We start from the raw sequence: 16,677 nt of genomic DNA, 5'->3' as shown, positions 1-16,677 counted from the left end.
AGGAGGTCAAGTCATGTGAGTAAGGTGGCCACAGCTGGCTGACTGTGGCAGAGATTGATTGACATACATTTCATTGTCTGATCTACCTGATTTTGCTTTAAAATGAGTGAGTAAAACCTTTGGGACTAATTAAGATTCTTACAGTAAAGTAATGAGAGAGATTTTCCATGTCGACTTGACAATTTTCCCCCGCCATTTCCATGCCTAGGATTTTTCTTGGGGCTGGCATAGTCACACCTCATTTAAGGAGCTACATTTGTTTCAATGGTGCTTTAATCACACACAGCAAAAAAAAAAAAATTCTTGATGAATGCTAATATTTTATGTTAAGTGAATTGGTTTCTCATAGCTACTCACTGTACATCTAAGATAGAAAAAACTACATCAATGAAGTGTCACACTATCCCTCGATGGGGTAGGGCCCTTGGGAATTAGGCAGTTAACCCTGCCCTGTTACTTACAGGGGTAACATAGTTTGACTTGGATAAATTCCTCCAAGAAATTAATATTTATGAAATTAAAGGAAAGTGATTTATCCTTAGCTGGATTCTCCAAATCAAGAATATGGTAGGGGTTGTACCTTGACCCTCCTACTGAAGCATATCTTTGTTAAATGACTTTGTGAGAATAGTACATTCTGGTTCTGCATCAGCAGAGAAAACTCCATGGTTAGGCCTGGGGAATAACAATGCAGAATAATAAAACAAACAAAAATATACCAACAATGCCTTTTACTTACTGAGTTCCTCCCAAAGGAGTGCAGCTGCATTGTATGCCTACACATAGCCAAGCAATAAAACCCTATAGAGTGCTCAAAAGAAACAAACAAACAAAAATAATAATAATTCAGTCCTGCTCTGTCTACAGGGCAAACGGGAGTTTGGGGGATAAGGTCCAGCTAGAGTAAAAACCCTATCATAGAGATTCCTAAATCGGTTTAGAGGGAACAATTGTTATTTATGATTTAGGGCAACAGCAAACATCATATTTTTCCTTTAAATATTTGCCTTCAGCATCACTTTAGACTGTGCTGTAATAAAAGAAGTTGAATAATTTTTGTACAAAGGTAGCTGTATAGGCTTTACAAAACAACAAAAACCATGTTATTAGAATCATTTTCAAGCACCTTTAAGGACAGTTACAAGGCACTTGCTGGAAACATGGTCCTTGAAGAGAGCCTGCTCCCTTCCACTCCTCCTCCTGTCAATCTGCTTGCTCTGCAGGCCAAAGTGCCTCTTGGGTCTGTCAGTTACTGGTTGCTGTGGTTTAAATGTTTGTGTCCCCTGCAAAATTCATATTGAAACGTAATCTCCAATGCAACTGTATGATGAGATGGGACCTTGAGTAGGTGATTAGGTCAGGAGGGCTCTGCCTTCATGGATAGAATTAGCATCTTCTAAAAGGGCTAGTGCCCTTCTACCTTCTGCCTCATGAGAATATCTATTGGCAGAATTATAAGGAAAATTAAGCTCATATTTATATGGTGTTCAATAAGATAAAGTTAAATGTTTCATAGATTTCTCAGTGTCTGCTTTTTTTTGCTATTGTTTTTGTTGTTGAGATGGAGTCTCACTTTGTCACCCAGGCTGGAGTGCAGTGACACAATCATGGCTCACTGCAGCCTTGACCTCCCTAGGCTCAGGTGATCTTCCCACCTCAACCACCACACCTGGCTAATTTTTATTTTTATTTTTGTAGAGACAGGGTTTCACCATAGTGCCCAGGTTGATCTTGAATTCCTGTGTTCAAGCAATCTGCCCACCTCCCAAAGTGCTGGGCTTCAAGCATGGGCCACCAAGCCCAGCCTCAGTGTCTGTAAAGCATTATTTTTGTTGTGATTGTGAATACCCAAGGATAGATTATCTACACAGCTTTCTAAACTACTAGAGCTAAATATTACTCATAACATTTGTTCGACAACACTTTAAAAATGTTTCACTGCTTATGATGTTATTTCCACAAAATCTAGGAATGATTTTGTCCTTGGTTTAAGGAGGTATAAAATATTTAAGATAAATTTGTTTATTTATTTATTACACTTATTCATATAATATAGATTAATGCAATGCTAGGTACCCTAGATCATGTAAAATACAGATTTAGTTCTTGCCCTTGCAAAGTTGGCAATCTCCCTGATGAAACAAATTGTATACATAAAAGTAGAATTCAATGGGAGGCGAAGTGGGCGGATCACGAGGTCCAAAGATTCAGACGATCCTGACCAATATGGGGAAACCCCATCTCTACTAAAAATACAAAAATTAGCTGGACGTGGTGGCACATGCTAGTAGTCCCAGTTACTTGGGAGGCTGAGGCAGGAGAATTGCTTGAACCCGGGAGGTGGAGGTTGCAGTGAGCCGAGATTGCACCACTGCACTCCAGCCTGGCACCTGACGACGAAGCGAGACTCTGTCTCAAAAAAAACAAAAACAAAAACAAAAAAAGTAGAATTCAGTGTATGTTTTGAGCTCTATTTCATATACTGGTAGCATCTGTAAGACTGGACAAACAGAAAACCGGGTTTTAACTCTCTGAAAGAGACTGGATTCTACCAAATGTTGTTGACCTCAATTAAATTGATCAAGTTTCTGACTCCTGGATTCTCACTTTGCTCTGAATTGTTTTATATCAGCTACTTCCCAGATCTTACCCACTGCCATGATTCTGGTATATGTTTCCCTAGAATTTTGGAATAGTCAATACTTAGGTAATCAGATTTAACTTTACACTTCGAATCTATTTCTGCTCCTCAATTATATATTGCTGATATTCCACCCTTAGCCTGTGTATGGTCCTCTGTATCAGTGTTGGTGTGGTAGAAATATGAGCCACATATGCAATTCTAAGCTTTCTAATAGCCATATTAAAAAGTAAAAAGAAACAGCTGAGATTAATTTTAAAAATATATTCTTATCTCAAAATATCAAAAATGTTATTTCAACAAGTAAGCATATCAAAATTATCAAGATGCTATTTTGCATTCTAGTTTTGTGCAAAGCCTTAGAAATCCAGTACACATTTGGCATTTATGCCACATCTCAATTCAGACCAGCCACATTTCTCTAGTCACATATTCAAAGCAGTAAGTCGCTAGTGGCTACATTGTTGAACAGCATAACTTTAGAACAATAGTTTTCAAAGTTGATCCCTAGACTACCCAGAATTTTTTAGACATACAGATTCTCCATCTCCATCTGAATAATTGATTGGAACCCAGCAATCCATGTTTTTCTTTTTTTTGTTTTTGTTTGTTTTTTGAGATGAGGTCTTGCTCTGTTGCCAGGCTGGAGTGCAGTGGCATGATCTCAGCACACAGCAATCTCTACCTCCCTTGTTCAAGCGATTCCTCTGCCTCGGCCTCTCATGTAGCTAGGACTACAGGCACACACCACCATGCCCAGCTAATTTGATTTTGTGTTTCTATTTTAGTAGACACAGGGCTTCACTATGTTGGCCAGCATGGTCTCAATCTCTTGACCTCGTGATCCACCCTCCTTGGCCTCCCAAAGTGCTGGGATTACAAGCGTGAACCACCATGTCCAGCCCAACGTGTGTTTTTATAGGCCCTCCAGGAGATTCTGACTGCTTTGAAAATTTGAAAACTACTGCTCTACAAATTCAGGAAAACTCATTGTAAGTAGGGTACTTAGGGAAGGATACAGAAGAGTCATTTCCGTATTATAATGTCTCACTAAGATATTTCACCAAAACAACGGAATAACAAAGGTCTTTTATAATTTAAAAAAAATAGATTGAATTAACAATAGGATTTTAAAAAAATTTAATGTCATTTCACTCATATATTTTTAAATACTGATGCTTACAACGTTGGTCTTTATTTTGAACAAGAAGTGAGTTTAGCCCAAAAGCAAGCAATGTGTCGTGCATTTGTGAAAAGTGAAAAAACCAGGCTGGGAAGAACGACCGTGCGACAGGCCAGGCATGTGAGGCTGAAGTGGATTTTGTCCTGCAGAGAGAAAATGATACTATTTCTGCTCCAGTCAGTGGTTGCTTGCTCTCTGCCTGACACCAACTCCCTCAGAGGGCAAATTCTCTCCTGGGAAATGCAAATAGCTTTGTTTTCTTTGAGATAATTGCTTATTTTGAATAATATATGCTGTACATAAGTAATGAGTGGAGAGACAGTGTGCAAACATGCCTTTGCTTTTCTCAATTGCCTCCTACTCAGGCACTAGAAGAGCGATGCCGGGGCGGACAAGCCCACCTCCCCAGCAGCAGTCCCGTTGTCTCTGCACTGACACATCAGCATTGCTACCACACTGTCTCTCTGCTGGGCTGGGAACAGCCAGCTTCAACCTGCTGCCTTGTTTACTAAATGGAATCAGCAGATAATTTCACGGTGGTATAGACAGCATGAAAATCCCACTCAAGATTCATAAATCCTGCTTTAAATTCGGCCAGCTCGTTCACAAGCTGCCCTCTCAGCCCTTTCCAATTGGAAGCTGCAGAGTCACACCAAAAATGGAAGCTGGAGTTTGAAGAAGAGAAGTATGTACCTAGTCTGCCTACCCAGTCCCAGGGAAGGATGTAGAGACTGAGGTGACTTGGGCCAGGTAAGTGGGGAGAGTGGCATTCATCACAATACTCAGTCACCAAGTGGAGGAAATGCAAGTCATAGGGCAAACAGCTGTGGACTGAGAATCAGGATCACTGAGATCTTACTGGATAACTCTACTGATCAGGTGTCTCAGGCCAAGAGGAAGGTAAGCTTGTTCTTTCCTCCAAATTTTTTTAATTCCTAGTAAAATGTATTTGGTTTAGGGGATATCCCAGAGATTTACATGAAAGTTCTGAATTTGGGAAGACAAAAGAGTGAAGGTTAAGATGAGCCAATTGGAAAGAGTCACGCTGTGAGTAAGAAGAAATCTAATGCAGACTGAGCTCCTGAAGTGTGGGTGATCTATTTCCGTTTTGGATCTTTGAGTTTCCACAGTTTTCAGCTACAGGATGTTTCATGAGTGCTTAAAAGTCACAGTTTCAGGCCGGGCACTGTGGCTTATGCCTGTAATCTCAGCACTTTGGGAGGCTGAGGTGGGTAGATCACAAAGTCAGGAATTCGAGACCAGCCTGACCAACATGATGAAACCCTGACTCTCCTAAAAATATAAAAATTAGCCAGGCATGGTGGCATGTGCCTGTAATCCCAACTACTCAGGAGCTTGAGGCAGGAGAAAAACTTGAGCTCAGGAGGCGGAGGTTACAGTGAGCCATTATTGCACCACTGCACTACAGCCTGGGTGACACAGCAAGAGTCCATCTCAAAAAAAATTCAGTGAAAGTCTTCTAGTTCCATTGAAACACACACATACACACACACACACACTCAATTAAAAAGTACATGAACTATGTATTGTGAATAATTATTAGTATGTTAGGCAAAGTATTCTGTTACTTCCTTGGATTGAATGGAATTCTTTATTAAGCAACCATTGCAATTGGCATGGGCCAGCTTTGCTGGAGAATTTCTTGAGAAGCTGTGGGCAGAGTGGCCACAGAAGGGCTGTCATCGTGTGGCAGTGGCTGATGTCCTGCTCCATTTTGTGCTGTATTTTATGTGTTCACTCGTCTTAGACAACCATAGCCACTAAATTCTGCCTAATCAGCCTAAAAATTGAGCTCCATAAATTTGGAAAAAACTCCATGAATTTAGAAAAAAAAACAGGGAAGAATTTAACCCATGTGATTATTAGAGATTATTTAGAGAGTCAAGGACAGATGGGCTGGCATCATATTCTTACCTTGGCAAAATCTCTGAGCTACGTGATGTTGCCACGTCTGAGCTATGTGATATTGGGCAAAGTGGACAGAACATTGATTGGGGCAAGTTTCTTTTTATTTCCTTTTTGGCTTTTTTGTGTTTATTCTGGATAGTTCATAGAAACAATCTTCAAATTTTAAAGTGAATAGAACCATGAGCATTTCCCTGAAGTTAAATCCAAAACCACACATCTACATGTATTCATTTCTCAATTGCATAATTTTGAAGACGGTGTTTTCTCTGTGGAAAAGGAGTCCAGACTCATCTGTGATTTTTTAGGAAAAATTCCAAAAAGATTGAGATGGTTGGTAGAACAGCTTATTCTCATTAGTCTGCATTAGCCTGCTTGGGCTACCATAACAAACCACCACACACTAGACGCCTAAACAACAGAGATTTATTTCCTCACAGTTTTGCGATCTGAACATCTGGTTGGTTTCTGGTGAGGACTCTCTTCCTGGCTTGCAGATGGCTGCCTTCTCCCTGTGTCCTCTCATGACCTTTTGTTGGTGCCTGCATACGGAGGTAAAAGAGTGTGAGCTCTCTCATGTATATTTTTACAAGGAGATCAATTCTATGCAACAGGTTCCCATTCTTATGATCTCATTTAACCTTAATTAGTTCTTTTGAGTCCTCCAATCTCCAAATATAGTCACATTCGGGGTTAAGACTTTAACATAAGGATTTGGGGAAGAAACAAACATTTATTCCTTAAAGGAATATAATCGTATGTCATGGAAGGAGTAAGGGCTTATCCTAATACCATGATGTACCACATATGGTGGGTAGATTTTAGGGTAGGGTTACTCCATGGAGTGAAGATCATAAACATTCATCTAGGGTCTTAGTTTCTCAAATGTAAGTAATAGAGTATAAGGACACGAAATCTGATGACTATGGGAAGTGATTTCCAGTGAGAAATGGTTGCACCTGACCTCAGAGTGGAGGCTGAGCTAGACTGGATTTCAGAGTTTCTATCCACCCTGTCTTGGGATCATACTATTGATCAAATAAGCCTTGCTAGGAGAGGAAACACTAAGCCCTAGCAAGTCTCCTGAACTCTAATCATCAGGGAATGGATTAAAGCCAACAGATGAAGATTAAAAGACAGCATTATCATTCTTGGAGATTCTTGGATAAATTACAAAATTCAATTTAGAGGGACTCAAGGGCCGATTGTCATACACCCATTGGTTACTGAACGCTTATTGTGGTAGAGAAGCCTTAACCTTGCCTCTAAGGGACAGGATGAATCATGCATGTTCAAATTGCGTTGCCTAGTTTACAGGCAAATGAATTTGTCTGCCAGCTGCCTGGACTAGAAAAAATGATGTGACTCATTTACATAGCAAAGGGAAACAGTGAAGGCTCTTGATAAAATATAGGTGTTATTGCCCAGGTCTGAGTGCCATAGACATGAAAGAGATGTGGCTGGTGATAAGAAATGACAAATTCTAGGAGAAAAATGTATGTATTTGGAAGATGCTTACTTTCTGCAAAAAGGTTAGTTTAAACATCAGAGCTAATGTACTGTAAACTGTTAAACTGTTTCCTAAACAAAGGGAGTGCATAAACAGCACATTGATTGTTTTGGGTTGGTGCGTTGTGTATTTTAGGTTACAGCTTGTTTGTAACTGAAAGTAAACTGTAGCAGTGTGATGGATTTGCCTATGTGTGAAATGGATCTTCAACAAGGGAATCACAAAACGTTTACACTTCTAGACATGAGCACTCCCAACACACCATAGTCTGCTTTCCAATTTCATCCAACTGTGATGGAAGGAAGAAAAAATTCCGTAACATCAATGTGCACTTAATTGTCAGAGGGAAATAAAATTACAAAGTTTAGTAATACCATAAAAATCTGTGCTGTTATGCAAGAATCTAAAATTACATGCTCTCTAAAGGAAAATCATTACACTATAGGGACTCACAAAAGCTTTCCAAACAGAGCTGCATAATCTCACAGTTAAGAGCAGTTCCTTCTGGTTGAAAGAGACTAAAAACAAAACAACAAAAAAGGCAATCACTGTCAGGTTGTAATGATGGAGCGATTCAAGGTGACTGTGGGTCATTTTGCTGTTTTGAGCCTGTGGAGTTGGGAATGTAAGGGTGAAGATAATGTGTTTTAAATTTAAACTGTGCTCTATTATTTGATTTGAACTCCAATAGGCAAATTCTTTTACATTCTAATAGGTGGTTCAATCATCTGTTTTTTAGAAAAGCAATGGCATTCTCTTAAAGGTGGCCATAATTTGGGTGGGGGTGGGGGGGAAGAAACAACACAAATAATTAGCTCATATAATTAAGGTGATTTTCCTAAGGATAGAAGCCAGGTATCTTCTCATCACAAGAGGATGGAGGGGGAAGGGCACTGGGTTTTGTTAACACATCTTCTGAAGCAGAATTTAAGCTTTGTTTGTTCTATACATGAAGATGTACAGTGATATATTCTGGGTCTCTGGGTGTAGGGAGAAGTTGATGGAGTTTAAGGTACTGCTTTGGGCTTCTCTTTTCTCCTCTCTTCCTAATCGAAAGTGGTTATTTACTTTTGGATTCCCAAGAGATCACCTATCAGGAGCAGAAGAGTAAGCTCAGCTATGCAGTTTACAGAGGCACAGGCACCACCATTATTGAGATAATTATCTTAAGTTCTTTGAGAGCATGTCTTGACTAGTCAAGCCTCCTCCATCTGTGCAAAAATTTTACCCTGCTCACCTATCCCAGTATGATTCAGTGGAGAGGAAATGGCTTTGGACTCAGACTACATTGGATTGTAGGATTGACTCCACTTGTTAGCTCTAGGATGTCAAATGTAGTTTTGAATTTATGTTATCTTTAGTTTTCTCCTCTGTAAATTGGAGAAAATATCTATTTTGTTAGAATCAAGGAAAAAATGCACTGATATTGATTTATTACACCCATTTACAAGGTGTATGTGGATTACCTTGAACCAACTGTTTGTAGCTTAGGAAGCGAGAACCTACCACATGCAGGGTTTACTCTCCTCTTAGGAAATACAACATGAAGGAAATAGCCACTTAACCACAGGCCATCACTAGGCAACATTAGGGCATGGGGACTCTCAGATGGACAAGGTCTGTGGTCCTCAGGATATTCTGGGCCTCTGAAGGTCTGCCCAGGCCTGGGCCCAATAGCCATTGGGGGACTAGATGGGGCCTGCCCTAACCCCTCTTCTTCAGGAAGTGGGACTAGAGTCCTCCCTCTCTCTCTCTCTGTCCCTCTCTCTGTCTCTGTAAATTTAAATTAAAGCACACACTGAATGCCAGCCCACACCATCCAGGATCACCTATTTTGAGAACTATGCACTTACTGTGTTTCTGCTGGTGGGTCTGTGTCTTCCATCTGGAATGTGCCCTCATTAGATACTGGTGCTACTGCTAAGAGACCTGAAGGGCTTTTGGATATTGCATTCCCACCTGCGGTAAACAAGTGGGTACATCTTTCCCTATATGTGACATTGATTTTTTTTTTGCCTTTCTTACAAATACAAAATTGTATTTAATTTTTTTCATGACCCTTTATTTGTATACTAGTGAGTCTGACAGTTTCTTCTTATACTTAGTCATTTTGTCTTCTTCATCTATTACCTGTGAATATGTTTGCTTACATTTCTGTTGGGGCTTCTGAGCTTATATACTAGATATTGTCTTAGAGCTTTTCAACATGATACTTATCTCTGTCTTAATTGAGCCAACAATGTCTTTTGATTAACAGAAGTTCTTAATTTCTATGTAACCATATCTATTAATATCTCTATATTGCATATGCTTTTGGCATATGTCAAATACATCTCTCTCCACTCCTGGGTATTACAATTATTTTTTTACTTTTTTCTATTGTATCTTAGATGTTTTTCCACCACATTATATATTTAATCTGGACCTCACCATTATATATGATATAATTTAGGGTATATGATTTTTCTTCTTATTGTAAGTTTGTTTCCATTATGCCATTCAAAACATTATTCTCCTTTCAGTGTCATTATTTATCAATTAAACAGGCTATTTCTGAGCTATTTTAATACATTGGTTGCTTTGTTGCTGTGCCAATATCAGTCTTTTAAATTACTATGGCCTTATAATAAGTCTTAATAACCAACGGAGTTAGCATTCTCTTTTTACTTTTATTTGGTAAAATTTTAATAGCTGTTCACGGGCCTAAATTCTGGCATAGACATTTTTAAAATGAGTTTGACAAGTTCATCCAAAATTCAACCCAGAAATTTTCATAGAAAGCATTTTTATTTGTAGTTTAACTTGGAGACTATTTTTGCAACGATTTGTGTAAAATAGGAATTAACTCTTTTGTAGAAGTTTGGTGGAGTTCGGCTATAAAAACAGTTTGACCTGCAGCTTCGAGGAGGATGGATTTTACCTACTATTTTGTGTTTTTTCATGTCTGTTATCAGTTGAATGTTTCTTTTTTCCTAATTTCCTATTTTGGAAATGTATTTCATCTAGATTTTTTAAAACAACCTTATAAATCTATTAAATCTATTTTAATCTATTTTTTAACAATTTTGTCTTTTTCAATATATATTTTTAAAATATGCATCCTCTCTTTTCTTGAATTATATCAGAAGCATATGATATTAATATTTTGTAATTATCAGTATTGGGTATTAACTTTATTGTTTTTCTTAATGCACTGCTTCGTTGAAATCTGCCCTTAGATTCCTTTTTTTCTGATTTATTTGATTTTACTCTGTTGCCTTTTTTCTGACTACTGAAGTTTTCATCTTAGCTTATTTAAAACACGCCTTTACTGACAACTACAATTTAGTGAGTAAGTTAGTTCTTACAAATTTTCAAATTAATTTATTACTGTTCAGTTCTAATTTTTATGATATACTTTATGAACATATGGTTATTTGCTAATTTGCCAGCATAATATTTTGTTTCCAGACACATGGAATTTTTATTATCTTTTGTTATTAAATTCTATTTTTGAGGGGTGTCATAAAAATAGTTTTTTTAAAAAAAATTTGCTTTATCTTTTTCTCCATTTCTCTCTTCCTTTCTACTTATTTATTTTAATAACTTTTGTGGTTTTCTTTATGCATTGCATAGTCAATTTTCTAATTGTTGTATGCGTATTCAAAAATAATATGTATTGTTTATTGGGTGCAAAGCTCTAGACTTGTCTCATAGATTAATTTGATTTCTATATGATATTATCTATGTTTCTATATGACATTATCTATGTTTCTATATGGTATTATCTATGTATTCACTATGCATTCTGGGTCTATCATTTCTAAGAATAGTATGATAAAATCTCCAGCAACGATTCACAGGGTCTTTTTTTTTATTTGGCTTTAAGTATTTTAAGACTGTATTATTATAGTCATAAATATAATCATTTATTTTCTTGATCAATTGCACCTTTTACCATTATGATGAACCTCTTTAATATCTTGTAATTTTTTGTCTCAAATTATATTTTGCTAGATATTAATAATACTCCTTCAACGTCTTTTGGTTATAGTCACATGACATGTTTTTTTTCCCACCTTTTATTTTCAGTTCTTATTTTTAAATCATTGCTGATAATATATTTTCGCATCTTTCTTTTTAATTTCAGTCTGAGTTATTGTCTTTTCATTTGTGAATTTAATTCAATTATAGTATAGATTAATATTATATTAAAATTTGTTTCTGTTATTTTACATTTTTCATTTAATGTCTTTTGCTTTTTACTTTTTTCTTTTTCCCTTTCTGCATCGATCATGATAGGTTTTCCTTCTGATGGTTTAAAAGTTTTATATTTGATTTTTGTTTTTATATTAGTTATCTTCATGCAAAGAACACTCCTCATGTTTATGTCTATGTTGATTTCTTAAATTTATTATCTATATCTCTTCCCTGACCAGTCAGAAAAGGTATCATCAGACTCTCAGGTCCTTTTGGTCTTTTCACCCACTTCATCTCTCCTGAAATTTAGCTCTGGGTTTATATCACAACATAAAGTACTATTCTTTTCTCATCCTAGTTTCAAGACACAACTATGATCTTTGCTAAAATGCTAAATTATCCTTAATTCTCATGTAGGTTGCCATATCCACCTGGGTGTATTTTTCTTATTTGACTGCCTCTCCCTACAGTATTGTTCCAAGTGGATTTTTGTACAACTAATCTTCTTAGGGTGACATCCTTGAGAATATTTTTACTCACCTCTCTATTTAAATGGCAGTTTAGCTAAAGAAATAATAATTCTGAAATCTGAAGTTGATCTAATTTAATATCATTATTGACAACCAGAAATTTTTCTGGAGATGTCTCTGTGTTTGGTATGTGTTTAGGTGGGGATATTTCCTTACTCATTTTACATAGAACTTTCTGGGCCCTTTCAGTCTGAAGTCTCACATCTTGTTTTAATTTTAGAAATTTTATCCCCATTAGTTTTTGCAAATATTTCCTTTCCTGTGTTTATTAGTTTTTGTTCTTCGGAAACTCTTACAGAGGTTGGCACTTCTACATCTACTTTCTGTATGTATTGCTTAGCTTTCCTCCTGCATATTTTTTCTTAATCCTGTTTTGTATTTTGAGAGCTCCTCAATCAGGTCTTTGAGCTTGCTCATTCACTCTTCAGTTATACTCATCCTGTTTAGACCATTTAAAATATTTCAGCGACTATATTCTGCATACTTAATATTTCCAACTTTTTATAATTTATTGATTTTGCTTTATATTATTAATACCCTCTCTTCTATCTTTGAGAATATTTATTGTGCTTATTTTATGTCCTCAGACCATCTGTTCCAATAAGTCTGCTTTATATACCATATGCTGTTTACCTTGTAGTATTTCATGTATAATAATAATGTTCTGCAGGTGTGTAAAAATTTGGCATGCTACTTCATATTTTTTTAATAGTTACCTTTTATGACAATAGCCAGGCCCAAATTTGAGATGATGTTGGACATCTAAAGGGAGGCAATAAACCTCAAATTGGAAAACCCTAATACCTGTGGTTGGCCTAACTTAGATGACCTCCAATAAGTCACACCCTTATAAAATCTCCTCCCTTCCAGTGCAAGCAGAACCTACCACTTCTTTTAACCAACAGACCATAGAAAAAGTGATGGAATGATACCCTTTACCCCCAATTGCATTCTGTTATATATTACTCCATCTTAGTAGACTGGAGAGAGATTCTTCTGCTTGTCTTGAGGGAACAAGTAGTCATGTTGTAAATTGCCTATGGAGAAGGCCACATGATAGGAAACTACGAGTGGCCTCCAGAAATAGAGATGAGCCCTTGATGAAAGTCAACAGGAAAATGAGGACCTCGGTCCTGTAGTTTCAAGATGACTTTTCCAACAATCTGTTGGAGACTGGAAGTGTACCTTTCCCCAGTCAAACCTCTGATGAGACTGCAGGACCAGTCAACCCTGGATTGCTACCTGATGGAACTCTAAAGCAGCGGACCTATTTAAACCATGCCTGCACCTCGTGACATGCAGAAACTGTGAAATAATGAATATGTGCTGTGTTGCACCTCTAATTTGGCAGCAGTTGGTTAGGCAGCAATAGAAAACCAGTACAGACCCACCCTCTGTTGAATGCTCCTCTTGCCTCCCACACCACCTGTCAACTCTTCTAGATAGGTAGCCTTTGAATTATTAGAGGAAAGCACCATTAGGAGAAGAAAGTTGTTTCAGACTGTAATCCACTGGCCGTGAAGAGCTGAGAAAATGAGGTGATAGGGTAGATGTCCCCAGATGGTTAGCAGACTCCCGTCTGTTCTCATCATCACCACCACTTAGGTATAAATTCTCAAAGTTTTCATGTTATCCATGTTGAAGACAACAATACACTTTACTGGGGTATTTTGTTACCCTTATTTTTTCAGATTCATGTAGCATCCTCTAGGATTCTTTTACGGTTTTTAAAAAAGGGTTTTATTATTGATGGCATCATCTGCATCCTAAAATTAAAATAAAAGCAATGTTACTTGCTATAGGATTGAAGTTATTTTCCTTCAACACTGAAAATGTTAATTTGCTGGTATCTTGTTTCTTGTGTTTACACTGGAAAGTTTTGTATCAATATGAATGATTTTCACTTAAAAGTAACTGCATTCTCTGAAAGTAGTTAGGATATTTTCTCAAATTTTTCTATAATACACATATGTGTGTATTTTTTATATAGTTTTGTACTTTCTAAAGTCACTTCAACTTATATTTTAAATTCTGAGAACTTTCTTTTGATTCTAGTTTTATCTATTTCTACTTAATTTATTTGTTTTACTCCTTTCTGATACTGTTATGATTGACTGGTGACACTTGCATCTTTATCTTAAAAAACTTCTTTGTTCTATTTGCCATTATGTCGTACTTTTCTGATGCCTTTAAAATAAGTTCTGGGATCTGACCTTTCTATTCACTAATTTAATTTGTAACTTCATCAGTTCTGTAACTTATTCATCCTGTAATATATTTTGTGTATTTATATTCAGCAAAGCTATTTGTTTCTTTTGATGATTGCTTATTATTGATTAATGTCATCAGTATATCCTACCTTATCTATTTTAAGGTATTTATCGTGTTTATTTTAAAATGGTAATCTCTGTATTTATTCAGAACCCTGAAGTATACATCGTTAGGTACGTTACTGTTCCATTGTAAAGACTGTGCTGAGATGGTTTATTTTTCTCTTTAAGATTATTTACTTTAGCCATTCGTAGTTTCCACAGGATAAGGACCTCTGTTCTATTTTGTTGACTTCAGTGTTGGATGGCACTGACATATCCATTCACTATGTTATCATCAGGCTTTCCTTCTTCATAGGAAAACCCTGGTACTTCTCTAAGAATTTCTCTCTCTTAACTGTAACTACCTACCTTTAAGCTTTAGAAGAGAAGATGGTTATGCTCAGCAGCTGCTGTTTCTCGGAGCATTTTATCTGCTCTGAACTCAGCAGGGCTTCTGCACTGTCTTGTTTGCATCTTGTGAACAGAGAAATATTTAGCATAGTTTCTGTTTTTATTGTTTTATTTTTTCATAAGTTACTGGGGTACAGGTGGTATTTGGCCACATGATTAAGTTCTTTAGTGGTGATTTGTGAGATTTTGTGCACCCATCACCTGAGCAGTATTTGCTGTACTCTATCTGTAGTCTTTTATCTCTCACCACCTTACCTCTCTTCCCTCCAAGTCCCCAAAGTCCATTGTATCATTCTTATGCCTTTGCATCCTTGTAGCTTAGCTCCCACAAATCAGTGAGAACATGCTGTTTTGTTTTCTGTTACTCACTTTACTTAGAATAATAGTCTCCAATCTCATTCAGGTCACTGCAAATGCTGTTAATTCATTCCTTTTTATGGCTGAGTAGTATTCATATATATATATATTTATATATACACACACATATGTATGATGAATATATATATTCATCATATATATGTGTATACATATGTAAATGGTGTGTATATATATATATACACACACACACACACCATATATAGACACACACCATACACACATATATATACACATATATACATATGTATACATATGTACACATATATATATACATATATACACATATATATGTATATATATGTGTATATATACATATGGGTATATATATGGTGTCTATATATGTATGTGTATATATATATGCATATACATATATGGACATCATATATATACCCATATAGACATCATATATATATATATATATATATATATATATATGATATATACACACACACACACAATTTCTTTAATCCACTTGTTGACTGATGGGCATTCGGGTTGATTCCATGATATTGCAATTGTGAGTTTTGCTGCTATAATGTGTGTGCAAGTATTTTTTTTTTTGTATAATGACTTCTTTTCCTCTGGATAGATACCCAGTAGTGGGATTCCTGGATCAAATGGTGGTTCTCCTTTTAGTTATTTAAGGAATGTCCACACTGTTTTTCACAGTGGCTGTACTAGTTTACATTCCCACCAGCAGTGTAGAAGTATTCGTTAATCACTGCATCCAGGTCAACGTCTACTGTTTTTTTTGACATTTTTAAAAATTACAACCATTCTTGCAAGAGTAAGGTGATATTGCATTGTGGTTTTAATTTGCATTTCCCTAATCATAAGTGATGTTGAACATTTTTCCATATGTTTGTTGGTCATTTGCATATCTTCTTTTGAGAATTGTGTATCCATCTTTTTAGCCCACTTTTTGATGGGATTGTTTGTTCTTTTCTTACTGATTTGTTTGAGTTCATTGTAGATTCTGGATATTAGTCCTTTGTCAGAGGTATAGATTGTGAAGATTTTTTTCCCACTCTGGGTTGTCTGTTTACTCTTCTGTCTGTTCGTTTTGCTGTGCAAGAGCTCTTTATTTTAATTAGGGCTCAACTATTTATCTTTGGTTTTTTACTGTATTTACTTTTGGTTTCTTGGTCATGAAATCCTGTGTAAGCCAATATCTAGAAGAGTTTTTCCAATATTATCTTCTAGAATGTTTATAGTTAGATTTAGGTCTTTAATCTATCCCAAGTTGATTTTTTGTAAAAGATGAGAGATGAGGATCCAGTTTTATTCTCTTACATGTGGCTAGTCAATTATCCTAGCACCATTTGTGAAAAGGGTGTTCTTTTCTCACTTTATGTTTTTGCTCACTTTGTCGAAGATTAGTTGGCTGTAAGTATTCAGGTTTATTTTTGGGTTCTTTATTCTGTTCCCTTGGTCTATGTGCCTATTTTTATACCAGTACCACACTGTTTTAGAATCTATGGCTTCATAGTATAGTTGGAAATCAGGTAGTGTGATGCCTCTAGGTTTGCTGTTTTTGCTTAGTCTTGCTTTGGCTATTCAGGCTCTTTTTTGGTTCCACATCAGTTAGAGAATTTATTTTTTTCTAA

The 16,677-nt window shown here is 36.4% G+C and overlaps 1 long non-coding RNA gene across 2 annotated transcripts in view; it reads right to left on the bottom strand.

Annotated features, from left to right (window-relative positions):
• The window catches only part of LOC144579176 (uncharacterized), a 101,022-nt gene that overhangs the window by 18,943 nt on the left and 65,402 nt on the right, over positions 1-16,677 (bottom strand). For both annotated transcript variants that reach the window (XR_013526138.1, XR_013526137.1), the window contains exon 2: positions 6,189-6,292. This is a non-coding gene — a long non-coding RNA (uncharacterized LOC144579176). The remainder of the gene's footprint in view (positions 1-6,188; positions 6,293-16,677) is intronic.

The sequence above is a fragment of the Callithrix jacchus genome, chromosome 14, assembly GCF_049354715.1.
Source record: "Callithrix jacchus isolate 240 chromosome 14, calJac240_pri, whole genome shotgun sequence".
In the NCBI taxonomy this organism is placed as follows: Eukaryota; Metazoa; Chordata; class Mammalia; order Primates; family Cebidae; genus Callithrix; species Callithrix jacchus.
Note: the sequence above shows the minus strand (reverse complement) of the source record. Positions and strands in the feature narration are given on the sequence as shown.